The sequence below is a fragment of the Pipistrellus hanaki genome (genome assembly GCF_964339955.1).
Source record: "Pipistrellus hanaki genome assembly, chromosome: 17".
Taxonomy (NCBI): domain Eukaryota; kingdom Metazoa; phylum Chordata; class Mammalia; order Chiroptera; family Vespertilionidae; genus Pipistrellus; species Pipistrellus hanaki.
In genome coordinates this window covers 41,469,611-41,482,849 of record NC_140519.1, presented here as the reverse complement: position 1 = coordinate 41,482,849, position 13,239 = coordinate 41,469,611, and the positions used below count along the sequence as shown (strand labels likewise).

At 41.1% G+C, this 13,239-nt stretch overlaps 2 protein-coding genes and 1 long non-coding RNA gene across 5 annotated transcripts in view; 1 reads left to right on the top strand and 2 right to left on the bottom strand.

Annotated features, from left to right (window-relative positions):
- Window positions 1-13,239, bottom strand: part of LOC311611990 — a 567,051-nt gene that overhangs the window by 322,772 nt on the left and 231,040 nt on the right. The gene's annotated exons all lie outside the window — the stretch shown is intronic.
- The window catches only part of TSPYL5 (TSPY like 5), a 214,269-nt gene that overhangs the window by 74,737 nt on the left and 126,293 nt on the right, over window positions 1-13,239 (bottom strand). The gene's annotated exons all lie outside the window — the stretch shown is intronic.
- Window positions 1-13,239, top strand: part of CPQ (carboxypeptidase Q) — a 311,444-nt gene that overhangs the window by 240,080 nt on the left and 58,125 nt on the right. The gene's annotated exons all lie outside the window — the stretch shown is intronic.

The window sequence follows — 13,239 nt, the reverse complement described above, 5'->3', positions numbered from 1 at the left end:
TGCCTTTAGTGGGAGAGGTTTGTAGCAGGTAGTGGAATGCTAACCTTTAGAGTCTCTTGGGTCTATTTAGCTGTGTCTTGTGTCTTGTGTCTTGGTCGGCTTTAATGTGACTGTTTGTAAGCTCAGCACGCAAGAGGTTGTAGCTCTTTCCTCTGAGGTATTTGACCAGCAGAACTCACCTTAACCAGGTCAGTCTGTTGCCTTAATTACAGCCCAGTGAGCCACACAACAGACGCAGTAACCTGCTTGGAGGAGGGACTAACAAACTTTCCCAGTATTTCTTAAAGCAGTAATAATGTTCAAAAATGTATTTTAAAGGACATATTTTAAAAGTCTATACATATAGAAGGATCTTTTAAAGAAATTAATACTCAGATACAGCGGTCGCCTACCAGTGGCCCATGGACCACGGGTGGTCTGTGAGGTCCGAAAGGTTGTCGACCACTGCTTTAATACGTATTTCCCACTGATATTGAATAGTGGTCATTCACTGCTTAGCCACATCCTAGTTTGTGCATAGATGTGCCCATTGAACACATTTTTTAAAGTTGAATTATTGTCTGGGGGAGGAGCTCTTCCCAGCAGACCCCAACGCCATGTCCTTTGGTGATCAGTAGCCTTCTGGAAGTTGGTTCCTCCCTCTGGCCGCTGTGGTTTTTGTATAAATTGTCCTTTTTTTCTACGTAAAGAAAAATAACTTATTCCTTATTAATAAGTCTGAATCCAGTACTAGAATTTTTTTGGATAGACATACTGTTTTTTTTATTTCATACATTAAAAAAAAAAAGAGGCTCAGTCGGGTAAAGAATGAGGTACAGAGATTAAACTTGAACCAGCTTTCCTGTATCCAGATTTCAGCCATAATGACTTCTCTGATCATGTACTTCTCTACCACTCATCTGAAATATGGGATTTGCCTACATTTATACAGTTGACGCTTGAACAATACAGGGTAGTTGAAAATCTATGTACAATTTTTGACTGCCCCAAAACTAACTATTAACAGTCTACTGTTGACTGGGAGACTTATCAATAACATAAGAGTAAATTAACACACATTTTGTATTCTTATAGTAGAGTAAGCTAGAGAAAAGAAAATGCTATTAAGAAAATCGTAAGGAAGAGAAAATATATGTATAGCATTTATTGAAGAAAACTTGTGTATAAGTGGACCTACGCAGTTCAAGCCCATGTTGTTCAGGGATCAGTTGTGTATACATCTATGCACTCGTCCTAGTACATACGCACCAACATATTAGGAATTTTGGTTACAGTAATACATAAATATAACTAATTGTTGAAACATGCATAAAGCCTCTTGGCTTCCATAAGAGCTTGGCAGAAAGGCTTTGCCCACATATGTGATTTTTATCTTCCCATCTTTTAGGCAATTACCTTAATACGGCACACTGCAGTGAGGGCTTCCAAGGAAAAGCTTTATTTAAACATCTTTTTCTAAATCGCCAAGACAAGGACGGAGCAAATGAAGAGGAGTAAAAATCCTCACTTGTACACAAGGTTTCTATGTTCAATCCTCTAAGACTGCAGTTAATGCCTAATTACACTGGCACTCCTACTGTACATAAATATTGAGAATGCGTATATAATTTCCCAGCTAATTATTTCATTATATGGAAGTGACACGTGCAGAGTGATAAATTAGCACTGTCTCCACGGGAGCCAGCAATTGTGGACTTTCACATTGAAATTTTCAAGTGAAAATTCCAATTTCCAAAATGCTAAAATACTGGAAGAAAAGTGTGATTCTTAGTAATCAAGGAAATTTGGTGTTTATCTGTTGAATTTGATAGGGGCAGAAATAGGGGATACAAAACTAAGCAGAAAAGTAGTATTTAAGTATCTTATTGGTTTCCTAATTAGCCTGAGATAGTCTATTTCCCACCCATTGTTCTGCTGTAATTATTGATCTTTTGCTCTCAAAGGTGTCCTGGCTTGGGTGATAAGTTATAGAGCTGTTCTATTTATCAGGCAGTCTTGTTGGCGATAAGCCTCATGAGAACTGGATAATTCCATATGCAATGTACCTTAGAATACATAGAATAAATTCACATAATCTTCAGGGGGGAAAAAACAACCCTATTAATAAGTATTTTCCTTTGTTGAGGAGGACATGAAGCTCAGTGAGATTAAAGGATCTGCCAAGGTCATTCAGCTATTATGTGACAGAACAAGGACTCTAATCCAGATGTCCAGGGCAAACTAATTCTAATGAGTTTAGTAATAACAATAGGATGAATATCATGATCATCATTATTACTTTAATAATGAAGCTACCACTTACCTGGTGGAAGTTCTAACCGTTATCTATGCTGTGGACCACTCTGGCAGTCTGGTTAAACCTATGGACATCTTCTCAAATAATCTTTCTAAATGCATAAAATAAAATGCATACTATTCCAAGGATATGAATTTTATTAAAATGTCATTATCAGACTTTTAAAACTTAATATGTAATATAATCATATGCTTTTTAAAAATTCCTAAAATAATAAGGTCCTGCAGTATTATCTAATTATTACTGTAATTTCAAAATGGTAGTGAACATAAGGTTATTTTGCAATTTCTACAACAAATCTAATGTGATATGAAAATTATCTGTGATTTTTATTGGCAACAAAGTGACAAGTTCTGCTAATACTACTGTGTGATTTGTTACTTACATTCATAATTGAAGGAATGTAATTCCTACAAATTTTATTTAGAGCTTAATGAAAATAAAGATGTAATTTTTCCCATTCAACTTCACCTCTATCCCTATAAATCCCTAAGGAATGCCAGAATAGGAACTCCTGCCTCAGCCCTGCCATTGTGGCTCAGGAATTGATCATCCACCTATGATAGAACTCAGGAGGTCACAGTTTGATTCCATGTCTGGGTTGCAGCTTGAACCCCAGTGTAGGGTATGCAGGAGGCAGCCCATCAATGGTTCTCTCTCATCATTGATGTTTCCATCTCTCTCTCCCTCTCCCTTTCTCTCTGAAATCAATAAAAATATATATATTTTAAAGATTAAAAAAAGAACTCCTGCCTTAAAGTTAACCTACAAAATTATTATTCTTGTTTTCCCAGCTTTCAAATGCGTAACTGAAAATTATTATTCTTGTTTTCCCAGCTTTCAAATGCGTAACTGAGGCCCAGAGTACTTACATAACTTGCCTAATAACTTCCACCTAATGGCCAAGAAGCGTGTCAAATAGCATTAGCACAGGTACATCATGTCCTCCAGCTCCCCAGTGGCAGTCACTGCTGAGTGGAAATTGCTGTATCCATCCCACTCAAACTCACTCCCGCCTCTGCCCGGTGGCCCTCGTCTCCTGCACCTCCTTCCAACAGCAGTGAAACCCTGGATGAAGAATGCAGATATCCAAAGAGAACCTTGGGGAGAGGTCTGTGTGCCTGACTAACTGCTTCTATTCCACCTGCCTGGAGCATTTGCAGTGTTTAGTCCCCGCTGAGTGGCCCTCCGGTGGTTTCAGAGTGATCCTTAGTAGTATTCGCTGCCATTTCCTACTGTTTTCTTCTTCTACCTGTGGGTGATTACTGCTGTGCTTATGACTGTTCTCAGATGAGGAAAATTGTTTTCCGACACTTCCCTTAGCTTAATACTGGTACCTATTTGGATTTTCCCCCCCTGTAATTGCTAAATTCCTTAGCCTCCTTTTATCTAAACTATACCTATTAAATTATCTTACCTCTTCTCAAAGCTAAATTGCCTCATCTGTTTATGATTTTCCTTCATTTTGTCCGACGGCTTTAAAACTTACGAAGTATGGGAAGCAATTGCAGAAGTTCTTAAGTAGCCCCAGCATACATTTATCAATTTCTGTAATTGAGTCTTACTGATCACACCGTGTATTATTAGATGCATGTTGTACTAACTGTAGCAAAACAAACATTAAGGTTTTTAAAAATTCATTTTATATTTTAAAAACTCTATTTAAATGTCCAGTGCAGTTCTCCTATGATGGCCATTTTACTTTGCCATGTCTTGCATGTTAAGTAAGGGTTCTCATCTTTGACGATAAAGTGATGACGACAGGCTGTACCAAGGATGCATTCAGCACACTCCTGAGAACGAAATGATTTTTGCCTAGCTACCAGAATAAGAATATCTTCTTATTCCATTATTGAAGGAACCTTGTAAGTTTTATTTATATTTAGATAATTGAAGGCCATTTTCATTGTTGTCATTCCATATAGTCTTCTTGGAAGTATTTATTTTTGGCGTTTATAATGGATGTTGTATTTTTAAAAGCTTTATAGATTATACAAAAAATATTCAGCTTAAACACTAGTTGTTGCACCCTATGCTTTCTTGAGAAGATTTTTTTTTAGAGCAGATTTTTAAAAAACCTACGTTGCCTTATCACCAACACTGGCAACCACATCATCATCGTCATTATTTTCACCCCCACCACTATATCATCCAAAATAGTGTCTAGCTATATGCTTGCATGGTTTACATATATGTATATTTATACACATATGTCTTTAAACACATAAATATACATATTTATTCATTCACTCGGCACATGTTTTGGGAGAGCCTTCTAAGTTCTAGGCACTGTTTTAAACTCTGCCCTTATCTTGCTTTCATTCTAGTGCATCAAGACTGATAACAAGTTAGATAAGTAAGTTATAAATAGTATGTTGGCTGATCAGAGCAACTGAGAAGGAAAATAACACAGGGAACAGAGATAGGGTGTGTGGGAAGAGAGTGGTGTGAATTTTGGTTGAATGGGAGCAAGCAAGACTTCATTGGGTGCTAATGTTTGAGTCAAGACCTGAAGAAGATAAAGAAGTTGGTGACATGGTTGTGTGGAAGAGAGCACTTTAGGCAAAGTGAAGAGTTGTTGCAAGCCTGGCATTAGGGAGAGAGCACGGATGTCCCCGTGCTTGAAGTGGGGCCATGGAGGGGAAGTAGTAGACAAGAGATCATCAATAGAAAGGAGCCCGGATCATGGCAGGCCTCATGGACCATCTTCTCTGAGTGAGACTGGAACCATTGAAGGCTTTTGAGCAGAGGACTTAACATGATCTGAATTAACATTCTAAAATTATCACTTTGGAAGCCACTTTTAGGATAGACTGGAAGAGGACTAGGTCTGAAAATAATCCAAGTGAGAGATGATGGTATTTTGAACCTGGATGATAGCAAATGGAAGGAGTGAGAAGTTGTGAAACTCCAGATATGTTTTGTGTTTTTTTTAAAGAGCCAATAGGATCTGATAGTGAGGTGTATATAGAGTGTGAGAGAAAGAGAGGAGTCAGGTGTGATCCCATGGTTTGGGGCTTGAAAAACTAAAATAGGAGGAGTTGAGAAGGAGGTTGAGGTAGTGATCAGGAGCTCAGTTTCGAACAAGTTAAATGAGATACATGTAGAGGTCAAGTAGAAGACTTAGTAAAGGAATTTGGGGTTCAGGGGAGAAGTCTACAAATAGCCCTGAGCATGGGTTTTTTTCCACATAAACACATCATCTGTGTGGATAATAATACTTTCTGTTCTCTCGTCACCTCTGCTCCTGTCTGGTGGAAGTTCGGCTTCTCTTCTGTCAACACTGGGATGGCTGTTTTTTACTCTCTAGGGGATATAGTGCCCTTAGAGGTCCTATTTCTTCATCTCAAATTCCTCTTGTCCCCAGGGCCAGTATTCTTCACAGGCCTTCTTTATCCCATCCTAATGAGCCTCACTGGGACTATCTCTGAGCAGTTCTCTTCCTACTCCTGATATTCTCTCTCTCTCTCTTTCTCTCTTTTTCCTCTCCTTACTTTCCTTCGTGGCCACTGTAGCCACCAGCCCCTCAATGCCATTGGATGTACCACAGTTTCATTCAGTAAGTCCGTTGATTTTGTTGGGTGAGATGGTTTTGTGGCTAACTTGCTCAGCTTCTTTTATACAATTCAATATTCTAGAGACAGATTGAGGCTTCTTTCATTATAAAACCAAATAATCAGATTCTTCCTGGCCACATTTTTTTTGTTTGTTTGTTTTGTGTTTTTTGGGGGGTTTTTTCTTTTGATGAAGAATTCTGGGAACCCAACTGAGCAAGTACTCAGGCATTGCAGCAGATAACTAAGGTGCTTGTTGAGTAAGGTTTTGGCTTTGCTCATGCATGTGATTCTGAACCCACTTCAGCAGAGTAGGCATGAAACAATACATGAGCAAGATTACAAATCAGACCCGTTAATTTTTTAAATGATAAAATTCCAACTTTCCCACTTATCCAGGTTATATGCAAACATATAAATCTTCTCTGAATCAATAATACAGAATGTTCACTCACTCAACAGATATTCATTGAACACTCGTTATATATATTTTTGTGCTGTTCCAGGCACCCTGTCATTATGAGATTTCCTGTTAGTAGGGAGCATACATCTATTAAATGCCACATAGAATATAGTCCTACTAAGAAAGTATGTATCTAAACTTCAAATTGAACTGGGCATTCTGTATATTATCTGGTCACTCAGGCTGTGGTCATTGAGCAGCTTGGCTGGGCTGGAATGTTAAAGTCGGTTGCACTTATATGTATGGAAGTGGGGCTTGCTATCAGCTGGATTTCTCTCTCCATGTGGACCTCAACCTCAAGGAAGCTAGCCCAGGCTTGGTACATACCAGTCTTAGGGCATTAAAAGGTCAAGGTGATAGAAGGTGGCCCATGCTCTGGAATCATGTGTGTCACTTCTGCCAGAGTCTATTGGTCAAGGAAAGTCACAGACCAGTCTGATTCAGAAGGTAGAGAAAGAGATTATAACACTTGGTGAAAGGAGTTGCAAATTCACATTGCAGAAGGGCATACCTACAGGGGCGGGAGGGTTTATAGCCATTAAATTATCTATTACAAGCAGTAAACACAACAGGAAAGTCCCTATCATAAGGGATAATATATTCTTCCAACGGGAAACAGACAATAAAAATAAACATTTGTTATTGATACAAAGGAGAAAAATAAAACAAAATGAAAAGTAGGGAGTGCCATAAGGAATTTTTGGAGAAGTGTTTTGTTTAAGGTTATTAGGAAGACTTTCCTAAGAAGAGGGCATTTCAGCAGAGCCCTGGAAGAAATGAGAGATACACAGAGGAAGGTTGTAACAGTCAGAAGAAGTAGCAAGGACAAAAGCTCCAAAACTCAAGCATTATTGAGGAACTAAGGCATCTGGAACAGTGAAAGTGAAGTTGAGATTAGTAAGAAATGAGGTCAGAGAAGCTATGGAAGGTCAGGTCCTACATTTACAGCTTAAAAGTGAATATAAAGACTTTCCCTTTTTGCCTAAGTGAGATGAAAACAATGTAGAGGGTCTACTAAATAATATCATTTGACTTAGTGGTGTGTTGTTTTTTGTTTCCTTTTTAACATGATTACTATAGCTTCTGTGTAGAGAATAGGCTGAAGTATGGCAACAGTTGAAGCAGGGAGACAGTTAGGAAGCTATGGAAATACCCCAGGTGTATTGTAACAGTGTCAAAAACAACGGTCAGCTGAAGGAACAGTCTCTCATTTAGTTCTTACATTTTGAGCCTGGGGAAGGATGGGAATGTAGTATGAATAGGAAGATAGACTGACAGGGCCATACCAGGAGGCCGGGGGGAGGGGGGAAGAGAGAGAGAAAAAGAGGGGGGTGGGGGGGCCGCAGAGAAGGCCGCTTTCACAAAGCCCGCTAGCTGTATTATTGCTTTGTCTTCTGCAATATTGCATTCTTCAATGCAATATTGAAATACACATGAAACTAGTAACACAAAAACATGACCAATGCATTCTATTAAAGGAATGAAAATCTAATGTGGAGCGCTTGAGTCTCACGGCTTCTAACTATTGATTATGTTGCTTTGACATGCAGGTGTAAAATGAAGCACATAGATAGTAACTGCCATGTCAACCTTTCCTGATTAATCTTGGATAATGTGTTTCTTTTCTTTTTCTAAAAGAATTGTGAACACAATCATATTTCCTAGGCAATATAAATAAAATTCTTATTTCTTTTAGCCTGTGTTTACAACACATGGTTAGCCTCTGGCTCACTAGCATTACCACAGTGACATTTATAGGGGGATCATGTGTTTTCAGTAAGTCTGAGGGCTCTCCATGGGCTGTAACCAGCTCCAGAGAAGAATCCTCTGAGATCTAGAGTGCTTGGGAGGACGTGAAAATTGGATTGTGTGAAAACACAGGTTCTCGCCACAGAACCCTGCACACACACACAGAATGCTAGGGCTGGAAAGAGCTCTCCAGGAGCCATTCATTCTGTTCCCATCTCCAGCACCACGCTGGCTAAACCACCATAGGCGGCTGCAATTTTAGCACTGATGTAACTTACCCAAGACTGCCCATCTCCCCAAGCTGCAGCCATTCAGCTGGCAAATAAAAACAACTTATGGCACTCCACTTCGTCATCGTCCCTCCCCCGGCTCTCCCTTGGGCACCCCAGGCTGTTCAACACTGGATTCTGAAGACTGTCAGAAAGAAAAGTCCGAACGTCAGGGTAGACCTGACCAGAAAGTAAAGCCTGTTCTTGGCTCTGCACAGCCCGGAGATGCCTCTTTACCGAGCCCCCAACCCTGACAGGCGTTTGAGCTGAAGCTGTGAGAAGAAGCCCCTCTCCCCAGCTTCGCCCCTTGAACTGGGACTGCCAGGGTCAGGGCACAGCTGGAAGAGATGATTGCGACAGCTCAGCGCAGGGAGTCATTAGCTGATTTGGTTCTGGGAACTTGTGTTGAGTCCACCACCTGACCAAACAGCACCACCACCCTCATCTGCAGAATATTAACCTTTCCGGGGGCAGGACAGTGCTACTGAGAGTGATTGCCCCGTGTCAGGGCAGAGTTTGCTTTTTTTGAAAGTTGAATTGAGGAGGCTACGTGATTAATTGGGATCATTAGGAGTCTCTTTTTTTTCTCCTCGTTTGATTTTGGGACTGCAATATTACTTTCATTCAAAACCAAAGACATGCCACCTAGGTTATGAGGAAATGAAAGCTTTAAAACAAAGAAGCAGCCAAATTTGGAAGGCATGGAGATACTGAACTTGGGGTGATATTTCTGAAGAAGAATCGCCTGGGATTTTGTAAAGGCAAAGAACACAAACATCATCTCTGAGTTTGTATTAGGGAGTGAGCATGGTACAACACGCGGCATATATTTTAAACACTTTCCTTTTTTTTATCTTGCTTTGCACCCCAAGAATGCTAATGGTTACCTAATTGTTCTTTGGTAAAACTGACACTTGAAGAAAGAAAGAGTGGCATAATAGGATGTGATTCTAGCACCAGGCAAAGTTATGAATCCTCAACCCTGTGCAGCTATTCACTAATCCAGTGATCCGAACCTAGGAGGCTCGTGGGAGCATTTCTCCCCATTGCATTGTGTACCTTGCATGGCAATAAAGGACAGCTTCCATGTCTCCTCATAAAGAGCTGCTTCCGAAGAGAGCAAAGTGGGCTTTTGCAGATAAGGGCTGAGCTTATCTCTGAGCTGCTCAGCCTCGTCATCCATCTGCCTCAGCTTGTCTTAGGTGCTGGCTGTCTCAGAACTAAAACCTCTTCTCTAGAAGGAACAGGAAGTTGTGTTGTGTGGGTCGAGTGACACGAGCCTGGTTCTGCTCCACTGTCACCAGCTAAAATCAGCTTTTTAAATCTACACTGAGCGTGTCCCCCGTGATTATGGCACAGTAAGGAACACGGGTGTGACCACGCGTCCCCGAGAAGCAGCAGGTCTAACAGCCCAGTGACCCACTTGCTCAGCCCGGTTGCTCTGTGCAGAGACACTCGTTGCCGTCCCCTTCACAGGTGCTAACAATTAGACCACTCCATACATATGGAGGAAAAGCCGTGTCATGGACGGTGGGTGGTTTGTTTTCTTAGTTCTCTATCAAAAACATAGGGAGATGCTTATATATAAATAGGATACTTGGGAATGCCGCCATCATGTTAGAAGCAGCTAATACCATTCTACACGAACAGAAATCAAACATGTCTCTCTACCCTCCCTGAATTCCGGTTTATTGACTTCTGTGCATCCTGTCGAATTCAGCTTGAAAAGACATTTTATGTTAGGCTTTTTTTTCCTAGTTGGAAGAAACTCATAGAGCCATAGTGGTTTTTGGTTTTGTTTTTATTCTTGTCTTTGCTTAGTTAAATTACTTTGTTAGCAAAGATAATTAAATCTGTCCACATAAACATTGTATTATGGTCATAAAAATATTTCAAACTCTGTATATTTGTGTAACTGCAGTAACTGTGTTTTACATTAAAAGTGAGGGCATGCCCAGCTGTTGTGGCTCAGTTGGTTGGGGTCGTCCCATGCACCAAGAGGTCGCTGGTTCAATTCTTGGTCAGGGCACATGCCTGGGTTGCCAGCTCAATCCTCAGTAGGGAGCATGTAGGAGGCAGCCAATTGATATTTCTCTCTCATGTATGTTTCTATCTCTCTCTACCTCTCCCTTCCTCTTTCTCTAAAATCAATAAAAACATATATATTTTTTTAATTTTTTTTTAAACTGGGGGCTTTCAACCTGACACTTGGCAAGTGCCAGCCTACAGGGCAGTGCAGGAGTTGAGAACACAAGCTTGGGGCAGACTCTGCATTTGCTTATTACATGTGATAAGCTATAAAGCATTTCCCAGTGTGTGGTGTGTAGGAAGCACTGTAACATGCTACCTACTATCGTTATAAGCAGCCTGCCAATTCTTGAACATTTGAGAGGTAATGATACCTAGTGCTAAGGCCTGTAACAACTGTTTATCAAGTTCTAATTATGCACTTTACAATGCATTCTTTCCTATAACTCCATAAACTGGCTGCCTTTATCACACCCATTTCTGGAGGAAGAAATGGAGAGGTTACCTAGACTGGCCCACGTCACAGAACCAATGATTGGTTAATCCGAGGATGAAACCCAGTCTGAATAATTCCAAAGCTCTTACCTCTCTGCTAAACTGGCTGCTGCAAATATAGCATAGGGCACCTTTGAAAGATCCTCACACTAGTATGTGTTATTCTCTATGTCCCTATCAACACTGCACAGTGGCATTCACAAACCGGAGTCCCCTGGCCCTAGAACGTCTGTTCATTCGCAGTTGTAGATGGCCAAGAAGCCCTTCAGGCACAGTTTGTTAGGCACCCTGACAAGTTCAGCTCATGCAACCACTTTCACTTCGACCTACAAAAGTCTTTAATTTGGAGGCACTCAAAGCTCCATATGCACAGACTCATTATTCCAGCTTTGGAATAGAGCATCTGTCCAAGGCTACAGATGGAGAAGCCAAAGCCAAGGTGAGATATCGTGGAGACAGAGGGAAGAAGCTGGTCAGGAACACAACAGAGTGCGTCCAGTGCTGTGTCCATCACACCAGGCTGCTTGTTAGCGTTGGTCTGACAGCCAGACTGCTACCTAGCTCCACTTTTAACCTAAATTGTACATAATCAGGAGCACTTTGCTTCAGTTCCTTGTGGGAAAGGTGGGATTTGCCCACCTGGAGGAACCCTCCCACATAAGATTACCCACTTCTGTTCTCACTTGCAGATATGCCATGATGTTTCTAATTCTCCTGTTTCAAGGGGTAGGGGGAGTTTGGGTGGGGTTAGCAGGCGAACCAGGGGAAAGGGTTAGGACATGGCAACTTGCTGACCTGGCATCGGTGTGCTAGTTCAACGAGCCCTGAATGAAAGGCATTAATGCAAATATTTTTGTACATTAAAACTCTAATAATGCTGCCATTGTGGAGTAGCCACGGCGGACAACCAAAATGGCACTTTCCGTGATAAATGCCTTGGGTCTTTCTCTGAAAGTCATCACGAAGAAAGAAATTCCTTAGAAGTGAGACTAAAAACATGAGCACACTTGTGCTTTGTTAACTTCCTCATCATTAACAACAACAACAATAACAAAAAGTTGGTATCCCAGGACTACCCCGTTCAGTCCTTACAAATGCTGGCAACATCCTCCTCTAGAACTCACCACTCCTTGTCTCCTTATCACAACACTTACACTTCTATGGTAATAGTTAGGACATCATTGTAAAAAAAAAGAATGTTTTAGACAAAAAAAGCAATACTTATGCAAGTCTTAGTAGGTTATGTAAGTGAAGAAACATCCTAATTCAGAACAAGTATTACTTATCACCCTACCCAATGCTAGCCGGGGTAGTGTGGAGTTTTGGAAAGCATGCGATTTTAGACCCAGCTCTACCATTTGCTAACAGAGTGACTTTGAGCAAATCACTTGACCTCTCTGACCCTCAGTTCCTTTTCTATAAAACATCATCAACCATAAAGCCGCTTTGTCTACTGGTTTTTGAAGAAGATCAAAGGAGATTACAAATGTAAAGCTCTCTGGAAGCACTGTACAAATGTCACTATTGATTTTTACTCTGCGAAAAATAAATACAGCGCCATCCAGAATGGCTTGGGAATAACTCGGCCGAGTAGCTGTTGGTAATAGTCAGTCAGTCTTCAAGAAGTGGACGGCTCCTGGGAAAACTGAAGGACTTTAAACTTGCAAGTCTTAGGCCAGTGTGACCGTTTAGCTGTGCAAGCTGGCGAGAGCATCTTCTACTCTGATCTCCTGTAGTGCCGATATCGGCTACACAAAATCACCATTTGCTTACTTACCAGACTTTATTTGGAAAGAGTTAACAAACTAGTGGCCTGGCAGGGTCGCAAGGGTTTAGAGAGCTATGGCTGTCCACCAGAGAGAGCAGCGTGTCACGTGTTGTTCTGTGACCTCTCCCTGGGGATGCAACAGATAGGACAACAAACATCAGGAACCCAAGACAAACCTGTCAGCTTGGTGCCTTTAAGCTTCAGGAGAACTCACAATGAAAAGAAGATATAGTATCTACTTACAGGAAAGAGGAATAGTCCATAGAGTAGGCCTTCTTTTGTTTTGATATCGTTGTATTTAACCCAGTTACTAATGAACTGGATAGAAACACATGAAGAGCTGAATATTATGGGCATGCCCAGAGAGGTCAGGGTGACAAAGGGACAATGATTACCTGTCCATCACACCTGGGAGCAGGTCACTGGCCAAAATAGGCGTGGCCACTGCAAAGGCATGGAATCTAAGATACATCAGCTCCTGAACTAAGGCATTCTCTCTCTCTCTCTCTCTCTCTCTCTCTCTCTCTCTCTCTCTCTCTCTCTCTCTCTCTCTCTCTTTCTGCTTGCATCTGAGTCCTGATTTGTGGGGCTCTCTCACTCTGCACTTCCCCACGTGG